Source organism: Lactuca serriola, chromosome 6 (genome assembly GCF_051521515.1).
Source record: "Lactuca serriola cultivar US96UC23 chromosome 6, Lser_US96UC23_V15, whole genome shotgun sequence".
Classification (NCBI taxonomy): domain Eukaryota; kingdom Viridiplantae; phylum Streptophyta; class Magnoliopsida; order Asterales; family Asteraceae; genus Lactuca; species Lactuca serriola.
This window is the reverse complement of record NC_136413.1, coordinates 84,805,873-84,811,828: the sequence shown is the minus strand read 5'-3', so window position 1 is coordinate 84,811,828 and position 5,956 is coordinate 84,805,873.

The window sequence follows — 5,956 nt, the reverse complement described above, 5'->3', positions numbered from 1 at the left end:
AAGAACCAGCTCAAGCTAACCCAAGGGTAACACTCAAGAGAGCGCAGAAACCGTCGTCCTCGAAGAATAAAAGGAAATGGCTTTTAATGAAGAATTTAAATGAAAATCTTCATGGGGACCAGCCGAAACTAACGGTGACTGATCTTGAAAAAAGGAGGTTTGGTGACAAGTTTGGTAACAGATCAGGGATCCTGATGTGGAGATTCCATGATAACGGAATTTGTGGGTGGTGAAAAGAAAATTTGGCAATCTGGAGTACTACAAAGACAAACATCACTTCTGTTCTTGGACAAAAGTTCACCTTACGGAACTCTCAAAGGCTCCATTCCATAATCCATCTCATGATCCTCAGGCTACTGCTTTCAAATTGTACTTAGATAATCAAGTCAAGAGGAAGTCTGACGAAATGAGGACATCAGAATCTTTTATAAGGAAGAGCAAGGTTGTGCTTGATCCCAAGTCGAATGAGCCCATGAAATTTGTGATGTGGCCTCCCACCAAGAAACTGAAAGATATTCCTATTGTCGAACATTTCTGCGATGGATTTTTTGACAATATGAAATATTGGGTGTTTGACGAGGCAACAACAACTGCCGTGATCAAATTTCCGGATGGTGAGTATCGCATTGTTGAAGCAAGAGATCTTTTGAAGTTTGGGGAATGTGAAATTCACACCTTGTCTCGACATCAAATTGTCTGCAAGACGGAGCTTATGGAGTCGGCCACCATATAATTTACAAGCACGATCACCACAATCATTGAGAAGAAAATGTGGCTTGGGGCTATGGGAAAGTCTGATGTGCTGCTAATTGAGAGGAACTGAGTTCATGCTAGCTCAAACCAAGGGGGAGACTGTTAGGTCATAATTTAGTGGTTTGGGCTAGGCAATTATCTTGTATAGATCATGCTAGGGTTTTGGTCATGTCTTGGTGTTTGCGGTTAGGTTTGCGGCCGAGTAGGGTTCACGACCGTGAACCTGTTTGCATCTAGTGTTCATATATATATATATATATATATATATATATATATATATATATATAGTGTGTCAGATATTAGTGTTTAGTGACATGTATGTGTGTGTTCATCAAGGTTTACTCGACGTTTACGGTTATAAACGTGTGCATTGCTTGATTACTTTCTTCTTCTACTCCATTCTTGTTCTTAATTGATTGATCTAAGCTTGATTCATTGTTTGATCACTAGTTGGTTCCGGATTTGGGACTTACAGACACATAATTTTTTTCATAAACTTGGCATAACAAGGGATAAGTTTGATAACATTCAAAAGTAGAATATTTACATCAAACTTACAAAAAATTTCCATTATATCTTATCCTCTCTTTTGCGTTTCGTATTTCTCAAGCTTGACAGAAATGGAGGTAAGGGCTTGCACTCCTTTAGATTTTGCTTGGCTGGTTGTGGAGTTTCTGTTCTTTAATTTTCCTTAGCGTCTTCCTCAACCAACACTTCTTCATAATCTTCTTCAGCTTCTTTTGTATATCTTTCCATTTTCTTCAACCATAACTTCTTCATATTCTTCATCAGCTTCTTTTTCAGGTTTAATATGCTTGGGCCTTCATAATTTTTCTCACTTGTTGAGGATATATCACTAATAATGTGCTTTGGATTCTTTCTAGTATGCCTTGGTAATTTTCCTTGAGATTCCAGACGACCCACAGAAGTGGCAAGTTGAGACACCTACTGCTCTAGATTCTTGATACTACCTCTGGCTTCTTTCTGAAATGCTTGAGTGCTTGTGGCAAGACTTTTTACAATATCTCTAAGGCCACACTGGAACTACTTGGTTGTTGATCTGAAGGGTGGTTTTGAAAATTTGGGCTATGATAATTTTGTTGATTCGGATTCTGGAAGTTGTGCTGATTCTGAGAATTTTCCTGAAAGTTCGTCTGGTGAAAACCCGAAGTTTGCTGATATTGTTGTCTTAGCTGAAAATTATTGTTCTGATAATACTTTGGAGGTTGGTTATAAATCTTCTATTGTTGGTATCCTCCGACGGCTTTGACTGGAGTAACATCCTCTTGCAATATTAGACACATATATGTTCGATGTTCAGTCTTAAGGAAATACGACATTGCTTCTTTGTAGCTACTTTTTCTTTCTTTAGGAGCAGAACAACCTTCTTTAGTTTAGATATTTGAGACTCCAGATGAGCAATTCTGACTTCTTTTGCACCCATTGGGTGATCTGGATACCATTCATCTTCATTACCAGAATGCTTCGATTTAATTGCCATTTTTTTTATCAACTCCTGGATTTCTATTGGTGTCATATCACCTAAGGAACTGCCACTAGAAGCATTTATCAGGCATCGCTCCATGGGTTCCAGACCTTCAAAGAAACAATTGTAGAGCTGGTTATCACTGATCCCATGTTGTGTGCAACGAAACAACAACTTTTTGATCATCTCCTAGTTAGTGTGTAGAGCTTTTCTTCTTCCTTATTTGATACCGACGATTTCTCTTCTGAGACTCGAAACTCGCATTTCTGGAAAATACATCTCTGAAAACAACTTCATGAGTTCTATTAAACTGGATGGGAGCTCGTACAACCATTCCTTTGCCGAGTCTTGAACTGAAAAAGGGGAATACCCTTAACTTTATCTAATTTTTTGTTACATCATGTGGCTTCATTCCTGAACAAACCACATGAAATTCCTTGAGGAATTTATGTGCATCCTTGTTTTCTAGACCTCAGAATATGGGAAGAAGAAGTGTCAACCTAGATTTGAGTTCGAAGTTCTAGGCTTCTATAAACGAGATGCAGAGGGGATGATGATTGACCTCTTAAGTGGCCCACTCTCGGAGAGTCTTTTATGCTTCGTGTCCACTCATGGTTGATTCTTCATATTCGGTTTCTGAAGAGTCTGTAGTTTCAGATTTAACTGAAGAGGGTGGGGAGTATGTTTTAAAAGGGCTACCAGAAAGTGAAGATGGGGGTACATTCGGAAAAAATGGAAAAGTTGGGTGTGGTTCGTTCCATAAGGGACTGCCTTGTGGTGTGGTTAGTTCTAGAGGTATTGAAGATGATGAACCAAAGAAACCAGCTAATTGTTTTCTCTTTGCTGCTTCTTTCTTCAGTTTCCTTGCAATTCTTTTGATTTCTGGATCAAAAGCTAGAGGTGTACCTGAACGGAAATTTCTGGACATAAAACTATTAGAAAGCACCAGCCAATTTGTTACCACAATGTCGCGGGCATATTAAATAAATAAAATTTCACTGCTGGTTGCACTAATAATATAGCACAAGGAAGCATGGTCGAATCCTCAGGGACATAACCTAACAGTCAGTGTCTTTTTGCATTAAGCACATTCTAGTTAGTAAAACAAAAAATTATAAAAGAGGGGGGGGGGGTGAATTAAACTAAAAACTAAAAATTGCAGTGAAAATAAACTAAAGGGAAATCAATATAAAAACAATTTCAGCTCTGCTACGACTTTCCTAATCATGCAATTAGTTCAGATCTAGTTATTCAGAATGTGTTCTATCCAAGATGGTATTGAGAAAAGCTAACAAGCTCTAGTATAATCTCTTTCACATTAATTAATTAACAAAAAAAAATCTCTTTGAATTAACCCTAACATTTTATTGTTCAATTAAACAAGCTCTTAATTCAATCAGAAAAGCAGCTTTATGATATGTGTAAAATTTCCAGCAATACCCTAAACTTCTCATACGTTCAGAAGCCTAAAGATATGATTTTTCAGTTTATATCAGAGTCAAATCCCTATACAGGGAACCAATATGATGCTTGTTACTTATTACCAGTTGACAAGAACAATTATGGATTCTATTAACTGATTAACTAGAATGATAAAAACCCTAGCTAGGTGATCAGACTAACAAAAATTAAAATCAAATGTTCATTAAGTTCAAAACTAAAAAATCTAGATAGAAAAACAAAAAGAAAATCAGATCTGAAAACTAATCACATGAAAAGTACTAGTCTCTGTAGAACCGAAAACTAGGGTTTTAGCTAGACATGGCTAAAAACAAGTTGAAACTAGTAAAGAGAAAAACAAACTGATTAATCTCCAAAACTAAACGAATAAGATTACTCACAACCTTCAGATCTTCAAAAATCGCTAAAATGTATTAGGAATCTCCTTCAAAAGTGTTTTATGTTGTCTAAAACCACTAACCCTCTAATCTGATTATGAGGGTACTATTTATATGCAAAACAGAACCTTCTGGAACAAGTCGGCAGAAAATGCGATAACAGAAAGCATATATGCGATTACAGAAATTGAGGTTTTTTTTTTTCTAGAGTTACCCTTATATGATGTATTGTGCTATTGTCAACATTTTTTGAACCTCGGGACAAAAACATGATCGCGTATATGATATATGTGATCGTAGATTTGGTTTTTATCTTCCAGATGACTTTTTTCGACCATGGAAAACGTTGATGCATTTATGCGATCGCAAAAAAGAAAAGTGCGATCAGATTTTTGGCTTTTTGGCATGTTTTAGTCGCGACTCTTTAGTTTAAGTAAACAAGAAAGTCGTTCAAAATTTTTTCTAGTTTGCGGAAGATTTTGAGTATCATCAATCAGATTTACGAGTCATTAGATATTGTCAAAATTCTGACAAGGGGTCAAAGCTACCAACAACATCCCCTTCGTTTTAGAATGTATCAATCTATCTTCGTATGATCAATTCGATCGAACATTTCTTCACCAAAACATCTTCCAAGCATTCCTCAACATCCTTCATAAGTTCAAAGCTAAAGTTAACTCCAATGCCCCATCAAACGCATCAACTACTGCTCCCAAAGTACCACTCTACTCAAACTATCTGAAAACAAAACAAAAACGCTAGCAGCACAGGAATTCCGATAAAAGACATGAGCTGAACATTATTTAAACTAATGACATGCAAACATACAAAATATGATGCTAAATTCTAATGAAAGCTACCCTAAAAGATACATAAAATGGCCTCTATCAAGGCACTATGTAGAGAATAGATTATTGTGAAGATATTCACAATCAAAGTCTTATATTTTGTATATCACAGGTAGCGGCGTAAGAGCATAGGTGTGATGAGATTAAATCTGGAGAGAGATTTAAAGGATTATAGGCCATTAGAATAATAAACTATTGTAAGGCCTGTAATATTACGTATATTCTTATATTGATATATTGACCATGACATCCCAAGGTTTTTAAATATAAATGAAATACATTTCCTCGAAATGTTTTGATAATGATATTGTCATGTTTTTGGGAACAAATTCTGCATTATTACTCTTTTTCAAAAGAATACACTGATTTAAATAAGCATAAACAAATCAGTATTTTCTGGCCGTGAAATTGGGAATGTCACAGTTTGTATCAGAGCATTAGTTTAAGCGAACTAGCAATTGTGAGCATTTCTAGACTTAAACTTAGATTGATAAGAGATGATGGTGAAGTGTGCGTCTAGTATACTTTAGGATGAATACCTAAATTAATATTAAATAGACACAAGCACTGGAATGAATAAGGATACATGTCTTAATTAATATTATGTGCTAATTGAATTGTTTTATAGCATGCCTTAGGTTGAATACATTACTTTCTATAGTGTGCACTAGCATACTTTAAGAGAGATGCCTTATATGCTAATATGTGCTAAAATATAAATAATATGCCTAAGGTTTCTTACATAGATTGCTATTACTTAAAACATATTTAAGGTCTGTTGCAGACCTCCGGTTTCAAAAGGAATATTTATGTGTTTAGGATTCTAAACATTTAATTATTATATTAGAACTAGCATGAAACATTTCAAGGTGTTAAGGAGAGTTAATTGACACGATAACTTCGAAAATAATCGATAAAGGGATATCGTAAAATAATATCTATCAAGTGATACCGTAAAAAGTGTATTAATATCTATAGAATGGTATTGTACCTTTACAGTATATTTATGATAGAAACATTTGAGGAGTATT